The sequence below is a fragment of the Hemitrygon akajei genome, chromosome 12, assembly GCF_048418815.1.
Source record: "Hemitrygon akajei chromosome 12, sHemAka1.3, whole genome shotgun sequence".
NCBI classification, from domain to species: Eukaryota; Metazoa; Chordata; class Chondrichthyes; order Myliobatiformes; family Dasyatidae; genus Hemitrygon; species Hemitrygon akajei.
The window spans coordinates 29,540,245-29,553,712 of NC_133135.1; the positions used below are offsets into that span (position 1 = coordinate 29,540,245).

General features: G+C 46.0%; 1 long non-coding RNA gene across 1 annotated transcript in view; it reads right to left on the reverse strand.

The window, feature by feature from the left end:
* Nucleotides 1-2,540: 2,540 nt before the first annotated feature.
* LOC140736840 (uncharacterized) overlaps nt 2,541-13,468 on the reverse strand; it is a 94,746-nt gene continuing 83,818 nt past the window's right edge. The window contains exon 4 of the long non-coding RNA XR_012101013.1: nt 2,541-5,277. This is a non-coding gene — a long non-coding RNA (uncharacterized lncRNA). The remainder of the gene's footprint in view (nt 5,278-13,468) is intronic.

Consider the following 13,468-nt stretch of genomic DNA (forward strand, 5'->3'; position numbering starts at 1 on the left):
AAGCCCCTCCAGGAGCCCAATGGCTGCAGGGCAGCATCTGCTCCCGAACCCAGAGGCGTGGGACCCAAGGTTCCTGCAAGTCCCGCTCGACAGTAGTAGCAAGAAGGGAGGGAGACAGGACAAACACAGTAGCTGGCACTGGAATACCTGTTCGATTTCCGCTCTCATCCTCGACGATTTTATCTTGCTCCACACTTTAATTGACACAAAGTAATGGACCCAACGACAGGTTTGTGTTCTGCCAACAGGCATCAAGGCCGTGCCCACCACCAGCAATGGCCGCCCCAGGCATACCTACACTCGCGAGAGTCTACTCAGTCAATACTTAATAATATTTATCAAAAACAAAATATCTACCCAAGAAGGTAGTCCATTAGATCGTAAAAACCCGGAAGACAGCTTTGGAATCTACCTGCTGATCCCAAACATTGGTACTTCTCATGTTTCAAACACCAGTCAGATTCTTAAATCAGGCTATTTTCCAAGGTTCTTGAGTCAACTGTTTAATTCCACATTATCACTATTTCTTCCTTGACTGGTCATTTTATCTATTCATCAAATCACTTAGTCCTGAAGAAGGGTATCGGCCCAAAACATCAAATGTTTCTTTTTTTCCGTAGGTGCTGCCTGACCTGCTGAGTCCCTCTGGCATTTTGTGTGCGTGTTGCTTTGGACTTCCAGCATCTGCAGATTTTGTGTTTAAAATTTTAACCCTTCCTCCTCTATGTTTTAAGACTGTACGGTACTGTGTGAAAGTGTCAGGCACATATAGGTAGGGTGCTGAAGACTTTCGCACAGTATTGCATTGTTCTATTTGACTTATTTAGGGTGTTAAAGTTTCATCACCCACAGAAACTCAAACAGCATATATCTTGGTTATAATATCTTGGTTGATACAACCACGTAACATTCTGATATGTGCTATTCTAACAGCACTAAAGAAGCAGTGACATAAGAACTTAACGAGTTCACTAAACAGGCTATTATAAATAGCATTTGGACAATTTCAGCCTTAAGATAAGCATTCTGCTGTGAGTGTTAAGTGGCCACTAATAGAGCCACAAATTACTGGACTCCGGCATCATTTTACAAGCCTTGTTTTAAAGCAGCTTCTTATTACTTTGTTATTCTATTTGCTTGTTACGTCAGATGCTAACTGCTGTTGAATCAAATAATAGTCTAGATTATAATGAGGTTACAATGAGGCTGAAGCCTACTGGTGTTTACTGTGACAATATCCACCCATTTGGTAATGCACACATAACTAAATGTGGTAGTCCAGAACTGCTGTTAGATTGCTCGCTTTCCATTATGTTGAGCTGCTTTGATGCTTTTTGAGCTTTTCCAGTGCTGTCATTGATTAAAAATAAATTCAAGTATTTATAGCCACTGTCACTGTAAGATACCATGAAAATATTGCACTGATGCCTATGAATATTTAATGGTGAACTGTTACTATTTGACAGACTTATTGGTCCTATGAAAAAGATCTGCATTTTATACATAAGTTGCAAAGTAATAAATATTTATTTATAAATAAATGTATTTGATATTTCAGCTTCTGCCTTATTCTCACGTATATGCTTCAATCATTGCAAAGCACCCTGTAAAACGTTGCCAATATTGGCAAAGAAGTGTGCATTATTTCTTCCTGATTTGCCATCCTTGAGAATTCTTGGATTTCATTGGTTGTTCAACTAGCTCGATGGTAGCAAGGTTAGTGGAATCCATGGTTCCCTCTGAACAGCAAACTTCTTTTTCTTTTATTTACTTGCTCATAGCATCCATTCTGCTCAGAATTAGAGCAAGAATTAGGTTTAATATCACTGATATATGTCATGTGATTCCAAGGTTGTCAAGCTGAAGAGTGGTAGCGGGGTCAATCTCCCACTGCCTAAAAGTGCTCCTCATGGCATGCGCCTCAAATAGTCTCTGACAACCAAGTCCAACTCCTGGCCTTCTCATGTGGCTTAGCCTCTAAGCCCGGCGGAACTGTTTCTACTGACAGGAGAAGGGGTGAAGGCGGGTCCTGGCACCTTAAAACCAGTGCTTCGGGTAGATGGAGCTCGTCAGTATGGGAAGGCAGTCCATTTAAGAGAGGGAAAACTCTGATTTCAAACCTCTGCTACCTTCCGGCCATACCCACTCATGGGAAAGGCTTCGGGAGTAAACGCTGAGGACAAATCCGGAGCTGGAGTCCCTAAAACAGTCTGACCTTGCCTTCAACCTTGCTCTGGCAACTCCTGAGATGTCACTGGTGTCAAGCTGTATCGGCCTTGCCCTTCCCTTGGACAACATCGATGGCGTGGAGAGGGGAGACCTGTTGCTTGGGCAACTGCTGGTCTTCCATATAACCTTGCCCAGGCCTGTGCCCTGGAGAGGACACTCCAAAGTCTTTCCAGGTGCAGATCCTTGGTCTCATGAGACTAACAGATGCCATCAATGTGTCATGTAAAGCAGTACCATGCAATACACAAAAAACCTGTACGTTTTCAATAAGAAATATTTATTAAAAACAAATAAAATAAGTAGTGCAAAAAGAGAGAAAGAAATAGCGAGGTAGTGTTCATGGGTTGGTCATTGTCTGTTCAGAAATCTGATGGCAGAGAGGAAGAAGTTGTCCCAAAACGTTGAATGTGTGTCCGTAGGCTCCTGTACCCGCTTCCTGATGGCTGCAATGATAAGAGAATATGTCCTTTTGAAGATGTCCTTGATGCTGGGGAGGCTACTGTCTATGATGGAGCTGAACAAATTTGTAACCCTCTGCAATGTTTTTCCAACCCTGTGCAGTGGCTCCTCCACACCAGACAGTGATGCACCTGGTAGAATAGTACATCTGTGGACATTTGCCAGAGTCTTTGGTGACATACCAAATCTCTTCAGACTCCTAATAAAATATACCATTGCTGACTGAGAATGCCAACAAACTAAGGAGAAGATTGAGGGTGAACATTATTGGAAATGGAGAAGTCCATGGCACCAAAGATGACTAGACGCTGAATGAAAACAAAAGCAATCATCTTGTCACGGATTCCACAATTTAAGCAAAACAGCTAATGTCACAGTGCAAAGGGTCAGAAATGCAAGACCCAATCGTGAATCTACATATCGTGATCATAACATTGTAATTGGCCATTTTCTTTTAGTTACCAAACATCATACCTTGTTAGGAGAATGTATTTTTGGTTAACAATGTTATTACCATGAGTTCCTTCTGCAAACAGTCCTAAGTGGACGTTGAAGATGGCAGGCTATTAGTTTCAATATGAGACACTCCTAAAATTCTGACATATACAATTATTATCTATCCCAGTGATTAAAGTTTTACTGCCAATTACGCATGACCATGTTCCCCAATTGACATTTAGAGCATTTAGATGAGACAATAATTTTACGATATGGGTTACAAATCAGCTTTATATTTCTAACTTATTGGTTTTAGAGTCTCCTGGGAGTAGATAGTGTGCTTGTTACTCCTCCACCTATTAGGCCTGCACTTACCTGAAGCAAAACTTTTAGCAACAACTTTGGCCTGATTGGTGAAGCTCTGTGAAAGCTGAAGTGATCCAATTACAAAAAGCTGTGGCAGATTTCTAAGCCATGCTTATTGACTGTCTAAAGCAGTTTGTAAAAGGGCCTAAAAATCACAAATATTCAAAACCTACCAAAATAACTCACACTTAATTAGATTTTTCTGTAAACATTTTAACATATTTTCATTTTTTTAATTAAAGCACTCCATGTCGACAACTATTGAAAACACCTACAAACAATTAATATTTATTTCAGAAATAAAACATGATGTTTGTGTCTCTACATTGCAGGCATCTCTCTCTGATAAAGTTGCTGATCCTGTGCATGTGCAATGCAAAACACAAACTGCTGGAGGAACTCAAACAAGAGAAGACCTGCAGATGCTGGAAATCCAAGCAAAACGCACGAAGTGGTGAAGTAACTCAGCAGGCCAGAATCTTTGGAAAGGAGTTAAACTGTCAACGTTTCAGGCTGAAAAACGCTTCATCAGGACCGGAAAAATAGATTAAAAGTTAGAGCGACGAGCTGGAGGGAGGGGAGGAAGAAGTACAAGGTGGTAGGTGATAGGTGAAACAGGAAGGGAGGAGGGGTGAAGTAAAGAGCTGGGGAATGGGGAATCTGATAGGAGAGGGTAGAAGACCATGGAAGAAAGGGAAGGGGGAGGAACACCAGAGAGAGGTGATGGGTAGGTAAGGAGATGAGGTGAGAGAGGGAAATGGGGAATGGTGAAGGAGAGGTGAGGGGTGGGCAATTACTGGAAGTTCAAGAAATTGATGTCCATGCAATCAGGTTGGAGGCTACCCAGATGAAATATATGGTGTTGTTCCTCCAACCTGAGTATGGTCTCATCGCACTGCTTTTTTTTGGAGGAACTCAGCAGGTCAGACAGCATCTATGGAGGGGAATAATAGTTGTTCCTGGCCAAGACTCTTCATCGGGACTGGAAAGCAAAGGGGAAGAAGCTAGAATAAGAAGGTAGGTGGTCCAGGCAGATACTTCACAGTAACTAGAGGGAGGCCACAGGAATCTGCTAGACACCATGAAAAATCTACAGTGGGCAGTACGTAGAATAACAGCAGTGAGGGTTTCTGCAAGGGTTCTTTACAAACTTACAGGTGGATTACCAAAACCAAACCTTCTTTAATTATATAGAATATTGCTAACTATGCCAAGAACCCTTCAGTCCTCTGCAGCTTGGTGTAGAGCATTGATCTTTTAGGTTTCTCGAGCCCTAGTTACTGTTATCTTAACTAGAGATACTAAGCCTTTATGCTTTCGGTTTAATCTTGTGACTGACACAGCTTTTTCCTCATTCTTTGATTATTTAAAGAAGACTCTTGTTTAGTGCCTTAGCTGAAGAACTAGTAGGAGTTTAAAAGTCAGAAGAAGAAGGTGACCCTTTGCAGAATCATTGTGTTGGAGAGAATGATTCGCCTTCTGGTGTAGCTCTGTTGTTCCTTCGAGGCTCTGCTGGTATTCCTACATCTAACCTTTTGTTTCCGTCTCTTCATGAGGAACCTGCTGACATCAAGTTGTTGTCAGCACTTTGCATTACTGAGGCTGTCTTCCCCTGCACCTGGGTTGAGTCAGTGCCAGCAGCTGCCGTGACAGAGGGAGCCCGCCGTTCCTCTGCACTTGGATCCAGTCCTGGGAGTGCACACCATGACGGACTAGAGTCTGAAATTGTTGTTGAACGTACTCTTTATCCAATGTAGTTTTGACTTGGGAAGTTCATTTGAGATTCTGAGAAAAAGGAAGAAAAATTAACCTTGGTTACGATTGTTGAATATACATGAAGGTATTAGTTACCACTTTAATAGAATGTAGTTTTCTAGCTGAGTGGTTTTACTTTAAATGATTTGTATTTCTCCTAGGAGTGGGCTCAGCGGCCCAGGCATGTATATTGTTCCAAAGGCACCATGCCTCCCTCTTTCAAGAGTGTACGTGGCAATATTAATACACTTGGTCTGTACCCTTCACAGGATCACCCATTTCTTGAAGGCTTTACATTAATTCTGCAAATGACAAATAGTTTGGCCATTCTATATTTGAACATGCTACTGCAGTGTTCCCCTCTATTTCCACCTTTCTTAAAACCATAAATATTCAATGTTTCAATTACTTAGAGCAAGCCATCAGCAAGCTAAAGCAGACACATAGACTGCTGGTTCTTTGCCAACATTAAAAAGATAATTAAGGTGTTTGTGGTTTTCCCTGTTCTCTGAACTATTTTTATACTGCACTCTCTTTGCCAAACTGCCAACCTATTTTGTATGTAGAAGGCAGAACCTCCTTACTGGGGTATAATTCTATGAGCATGCAACATCTCAATTAAGGCAACAACACACACAAAATGCTGGTGGAACACAGCAGGCCAGGCAGCATCTATAGGAGAAGCACTGTCGACGTTTCGGGCCGAGACCCTTCGTCTGTGTTCCACCAGCATTTTGTGTGTGTTGTTGTTTGAATTTCCAGCATCTGCAGATTTCCTCGTGTTATCTCAATTAAGGGCTCATTATGATGTGTTGGCACTTTGAGCCACAGGGCATATTAGAGTTAAGGCCAGTTACATCTTTAACCCATGCTCATGCCATCATTAGACTATATCACTGAAATATTCAGAAATAGGAATGATGCAGCCTAAAGGAATAAAGACCAATTAAAACACCCTTGCCAGAATCAGTGATCTAACACACAACACGTTTAATGCTAAATATATCTAGTGTGATCAGTATGGGTACCCACTGACAGTGCTTCCTGAGCATTCCTTGGCACCAGGTGTTTGGAGTTCTATATTTAAACTTCAATTTACTCTTGAATTGTGAGCTGTTTTCCCAACCAACTCACGTCACCTACCATAGCTTTTTAGTCCGCACCAAACAAATAATTCACAAGCTGTTTTAACCTTTCATCTAGTGAGGGGAAAGACAAAATACTTCTTTTGATAAGGTGTGAAGGGGGAAAATCAGCTACAAATCCAATCCCAGGAAGAATATGAAAACAAATGATCTCAAAAACACAACCTAAGACAAGATGGTGCAATAGGCATCATACAAGACTGTGTTCCTATCTTTCAGTCATTCATACCTGATGCCTGAACAGAGCACTACATGAGGTTTATGCCTGGAATGGCTAGTTGTCTCGTTTCACAGAAATATTTTAATGGAAAGGCAACATACTTGGACAGACAGGCTTTAGATATGAATAATCAATCATGTAACACTAGAACCGTTTGGCTGTTTTATTTTTTTATAACTTCTCTATGCTTGTTATCACTCAGTCACACAGCTTTCTCCTCGACATTAAATCCCATTGCGCCACAACTTTATCCACACATCAAATTATTTATTTTGCCTGAACCAAGAGTAAAATTGTAAAGTAATACCTTGTCACTAGAGATTTTGTTTCATAAAAAATAGAATTTATTTGTAAAATGAAATAGTTGTATGGTAGTTCCAGAAAAAGTGTGCAAGGCACAGGAAAAAACGGAAGACATAACTGAGTTTGAAGAGGCTGGAAAACTTTTCCCTGATGAGAATGGTCAGTGGCAAATTCAGTGTCAAAGGATTAAAAGATAATGAATGTCAGTGTGAACCACACTGTAAAACTGAACAGGATTCAAATCATTAACTACAGAGAAAGAAAGGTTGTATCCTTCTCCAGCTTCTCATCAAATACAACCAATTTAATTAACAAAATATTTGAAGAGGTTAAATGTTCTACATTCTAAACTATTTCATTTAAATGACCCTTTGTTTCACTAGGACTAGTGTGCATTCTTGTACTTTTACTGACAGTTGAACAGTTCAGGACTTTTTTTCTTCACTTTTTTCCCCACGAAGAAGCAGTTGGAAAATGGTTGTGCTTGATCACTGTGATTTTAAAACAAAGAGAATTTGAAAGGATATAAAACTATGAGTAAGTTGTTGAAAAGCCAGATATTCACGCAATGATTGGAGTCTGATGGAGAAGTCATTTTCCCCTCTCAGTAACTCGGAATGAAGTTGCAAAGGACTTCACTGAGATAACATGGAAAGTAGAAGATGATGAGGAACAAATAAAAGGCTTCACTTAGGAATGCAATTAAGACATCCAGTGATAACAAATGATGTGGCATGTTCATTATTTTTTTTATCACAATGCAAAATTTGTCATATTGACTAAGATAGTTGTGGTAAACTATGTATACCTTTCTGGACATGCCCCTCTGCTGACTGCTCCTGTGGTTCCTCCCACAGACCCCTGTATAAAGGCGGTTGGAGGCACTGCACCTCCCTCAGTCTCCGAGATGCTGTGCTCTGTTTTGCTGCTAATAAAAGCCTATCATTTGCCTCCCGTCTCCGGGAGTTATTGATGGTGCATCAATTTTATTAGCAGCAATTTTAGAACATGGAGAGCATTTTATGACCCGACAGATTGGATATTGACCCTCAATCTCCGGAAGCCGGCATCGCTTTTGAACTCTGGCTTGCATGCTTCCAATCGTACCTGGAGGAGATTCGCGTGACCGAGCCTGCCACGATGCACAGAGTTCTCCTCTCCAGGGTCAGTCCACGGGTCTCCTCCCTGATCAGGGACCTGCCGACCTACCAAGGGGCACTGGACACCCTCAAAAGACAATACCTGCGGCCAGTGAACACCGTCTACGCAAGACATCGCTTAGCGACACGGCGGCAGCGGGCCAGAGAGTCGAGCGCTGAGTTTGTCCGGGCCCTACAGACACTCGTGCAGGCCTGCGACTGCAGGGGACTGACGGCGGAACAGCATGCGGAGCTGCTGGTACGAGACGCCTTTGTTACGGGGATCAGGTCAGTGTACATGCGCCAGCGGCTGCTGGAAAACGCCGATCTTACCTTACAGTCGGCAATCAAGCTGGCCAACACGCTGGAGGCCGCTCTGTACGATGCTGACGCTGTCCAGGCGCGTGATCTCCCACCGACCTCATGGACGCTGCAGACCCTGCAACCCGCCGGCAAATCGACCAAGGCTGCTGCCAGTTGCAAGTCCGCGCAGTGTTACTTCTGCAGACTCAAAAAGCACCCCCGAAAACGCTGCCCGGCCCAAGAAGTGACCTGCTCCACCTGTGGAAAGAAGGGCCACTTCGCCAAGGCCTGTAAGTCCAAACCATGAGCGGGGTCGAGCAGCGCCGCGTGCGAGGCATGGGGGTCGCCATCTTGGTCGCCGCCATCTTGCCTGTCCGCCTCGTGTGAGGCATGGGGGCTGCCATCTTGGTCACCGCCATCTTGCCTGCCCGCCGCGTGCAAGGCATGGGGCGGCCATCTTTGTCAGCGCCACCTCGCCCCGCCTCCGATCCACAGGTGCTTACCAGGCACCAAGACGACAATGCAACTCTGGCCTCCGTAACCCCCGGCCAAAGCGCTCCACACCAGCTCGCCAGGTCAATGATGGACATCCTGGTGGGGGGGCACAGGACTAGCTGCCTGTTTGACACGGGCAGCACTCAGAGTTTTATTCACCCGGACACAATGCAACGCTGCGGACTCGTGACACGGCCGGTAAGCCAGAAGGTCACCATGGCTTCTGGATCGCATTCCACAGACATCCGGAGGGGTTATGTAGCAACATTGATGGTGCAGGGCACAGAATAAAGGGACTTCGCGTTACTGGTCATGCCTCAACTGTGTGCCCCTGTGCTATTGGGGCTCGACTTCCAGAGCCACCTGAAAAGTGTGACAATGGAGTATGACGGGCCCCTCCCACCAATCACTGTCAGAAATCCTCAGTTTTGTGGAACTTCGTCATATACCCCGCTACTGACCACACACACACACTGACCCGCACATCCCACCCAACACCATGCCAACAGCCGTGCTACTGACACCACTTGCAGCCTCTCCACCCTCAAGATCTCTCTCCCACCGCTGTTCGCCAACCTGACCCCCGACGGTAAACCTGTGGCAACTAAAAGCAGGAGGTACAGCGCGGGGGACAGGGCCTTCATTAAGTTGGAGGTGCAGCAGCTGCTCAGGGAGGGGATCATTGAGCCAAGCACAAGTCCTTGGAGGGCCCAGGTGGTCGTTGTTCAGACCGGGCAGAAAAATAGGATGGTCGTGGACTATAGCCAGACCATCAATAGGTTCACGCAACTTGACACGTACCCCCACCCCGCATCACGGATATGGTCAATCAGATAGCTCAGTACAAGGTGTACTCGACAATAGATCTGAAATCCGCTTACCATCAGCTCCCCATCCGCCCGGAGGACCGCCCCTACACCGCCTTCGAGGCAGGCGGCAGGCTCTATCACTTCCTGCGCGTCCCCTTCGGTGTCACGAATGGTGTCTCTGTCTTCCAGAGGGAAATGGACCGGATGGTGGACCAGTGCCAACTGAAGGCCACGTTCCCATATCTGGATAACATCACCATCTGCAGTCACGACTGGCAGGATCACGACAATAACCTCTAACGATTTTTCCAAGCGGCCAAAGCTCTTAACCTCACCTATTACAGGGACAAGCGTGCGTTCAGAACCACCCGACTTGCTATCCTTGGGTATGTCATGGAGAACAGGGTCATTGGCCCTGACCCCGACCGTATGCGCCCCCTGTTAGAACTCCCTCTTCCCACCACCCTCAAAGCCCTCAGATGGTGCCTGGGCTTCTTTTCCTATTACGCCCAATGGGTCCCTCACTACGCAGACAAGGCCCGCCCCCTGGTCAAATCCACCGCATTTCCCCTCTCAGCCGAGGCCGGCACGGCCTTCAGCCGCATTAAAAGGGACATTGCCAAAGCAACGATGCATGCGGTGGACGAGACCATTCCCTTCCAAGTAGAGAGTGACGCCTCCGACTTCGCGCTGGCTGCTACCCTCAATCAGGCAGGAAGGCCAGTAGCATTCTTCTCTCTTACTCTTCAGGGCCCTGAAATTCGGCACTCCGCGGTGGAGAAAGAAGCCCAGGCCATAGTGGAAGCTATTAGGCACTCGAGGCACTATCTCGCCGGCAAAAGGTTCACCTTGCTGACCGACCAGCGCTCACTTGCATTCATGTTCAGCAACCAACAGCAGGGCAAAATCAAAAATGATAAAATTTTGAGATGGCGAATAGAACTCTTCACCTACAACTATGACATCCTGTACCGGCCTGGAAGGCTCAATGAGCCCCCTGATGCTCTATCCTGGGGAGTGTGTGCCAGCGCGCAGCTCGACCGGCTATATGCCCTCCATGCAGATCTTTGCCACCCGGGGGTCACCCGACTTTACCATTTCATGAAAGCCCGGAACCTGCCTTACTCCCTTGAGGAAATCAGGATGATGACCAGGGACTGTCAAGTCTGTGCTGAGTGCAAACCGCACTTCTACCGTCCTGACACGGCGCAACTTGTCAAGGCCACCTGCCCCTTTGAGCGACTGAGTGTCGACTTTAAAGGCCCCCTTCCCTCCACCGACTGCAATGTCTACTTTCTCAACATAATCGACGAGTACTTGCGGTTCCCCTTTGCCATCCCCTGCCCCGATACCACTGCCACGTCCGTCATAAAAGCCCTGCGCCAGCTCTTCACTCTGTTCGAATATCCCTGCTATATCCACAGTGACAGAGGGTTCTCGTTTATGAGTGACGAGCTACGCCAGTACCTGCTGGCTAGGGGCATTGCTACTAGTCGGACCACGAGTTATAATCCCCGGGGGAATGGACAGGTGGAGAGGGAGAATGCCACTGTGTGGAAGGCCACACTTTTAGCCCTTAGGTAAAAGGGATTGCCGGTCTCTCGCTGGCAGGAGGTCCTCCCCGAGGCAATCTACTCCATCCGCTCCCTGTTATGCTCGTCCACCAATGCCACCCCTCATGAGCGACTCTTTTCTTTTCCCAGGAAGTCTGCCACTGGGACCACCCTACCGGCTTGGCTGACGTCCCCAGGGCCAGTGCTGCTCCGGAAACATGCGAGGAGCAATAAATACTCCCCGATGGTTGAGAGGGTTCACCTACTTCATGCGAACCCCGAGTATGCCTACGTGGTCTTACCTGATGGGCGGGAGGACACGGTCTCCGTCTGCGACCTGGTGCCTGCAGGAGCACCAGACCCCTACTCCGCACACTCCATGGTGACTATGAACCCTGTACCCACCGAGGTCTATACCCACGAGACACCGTGCACGCCAAGCCCTACACAGACTCCTCACGACACTCCCATACCGGGCGCCACGCACACGCATGAGGGATTACTGACACCTAACGTGCTGGCACCTCAAGTCAGGCCGGAGCCAGCACAACCACCGTCTCCGGTGCAATCACCACCGGCACCTGTGCAATCACCACCGGTGCTACGTAGATCGCAGCGACAGACTCGACCGCCTGATCGACTTAACCTGTAAATATACTTGTAAGAAACTTCGCCCCCTGGGGACTCTCTTTTAAAACAAAGGTGGGGTGAATGTGGTAAACTGTGTATACCTGTCTGGACACACCCCTCTGCTGACTGCTCCTGTGGCTCCTCCCACAGACCCCTGTATAAAGGCGATTGGAGGCACTGCTGCCCCCCCCCCCCAGTCTCCGAGATGCTGTCCTCCGTTTTGCTGCTAATAAAAGCCTATCGTTTGCCTCCCGTCTCCGAGAGTTATTGATGGTGCATCAATAGTACTGTAGAGTTGTTCTGCATATTTACTTTATAATGAAATAAAACATCAGAACAATTTGTGCCCAAAATTAGATATGACATTCATCAGCCACTGAAAAACTACACACAAAGATGGGAAAACAACCAATGTGTGAAAGAAGGCAAATAGTGCAAATACAATAATTAAATATATAATGAGAACATGAGTTGTAGAGTCCTTGAAAGTGAGTCCATTGGTTGTGGGATCAGTTCAGTTTTGGGGTGAGTGAAGTTAACCACTCTGGTTTAGGAGCTTGATGGTTGAGGGGCAATACCTGTTCCCAAACATGGTGGTTTGGGACCTAAGGCTCCTGAACTTCTTTCTTGATGGCAACAGTGAGAACAGAGCATGACCTGGATGGTCATTGATAATAGATGCACTTTCCTGCTGCAATGCTCCTCGTAAATGTGCTCAATGTTGGGGACGGCTTTAGCTGTGACCCAGACTTGGCTGTGTACCACTTTTTGTCAACTTTTCCATTCTTGGGCATTGGTGCTTCTATGCCGGGCTGTGGTACAACTGGTCAGGATACTTTCCCACTGTGTATCTATAGAAGGTTGTCAAAGTTTTAGATAACCTGCCTATTCTGCTCTGTGTAAATGTGCTCCTTGTTGGGGAGTGCTTTACCAGTAATTGACTAGGCTGTATCCATGACTTTTTGTAAGCATTTCCATTCAAGGGCTTTGGTGTTTCCATACCAGGCAGTGACGTGAATCAGCTAATATATGCTGTTGTGCATTCTTTGTAATGTCACTTAGGTGCAGACCCCAGGACAGCTGATTATTGACTTCAGGAGGAAACCATAGAGCCAGTCTTCATGGGGAATTAGAGATGACAAGGGTCAGCTACTTTAAACTCCTCTGTGTCATCATTTCAGAGAACCTGTCCTGGGTCCAGCACATTAGTGCCATTATAAAGAAAGCACAGCAGAAACTCTACTGTATTTAGAAGTTTGTGAAAATTCAGCCTGTCATGTAAAGTTTTGACAAACTTCCGTAGATGTGTAGTGGAAAATATATTGACTGGTTGCATCCTGGCCTGGTATAGAAACAGCAATATCCTTGACTGGAAGTGCCTGCAAAAAGTACTGGATACAGCCCAGTCCATCACCGGTAAAGCTCTCCCCACCATTGAGCACATCTTTACAAAACACTGTTGCAGTAAAACAGCATCCATTATCAATTTCCCCCACCACCCAGGTCATACTCTCTTCTCGCTACTGCCATCAGGAAAAAGGTACAGAAGCCTCAGGGCCCACACTATCACTTCAGGAGCAGTTATTACCCCTCAGCCATCAGGCTCTTGAATCATAGTGGATAA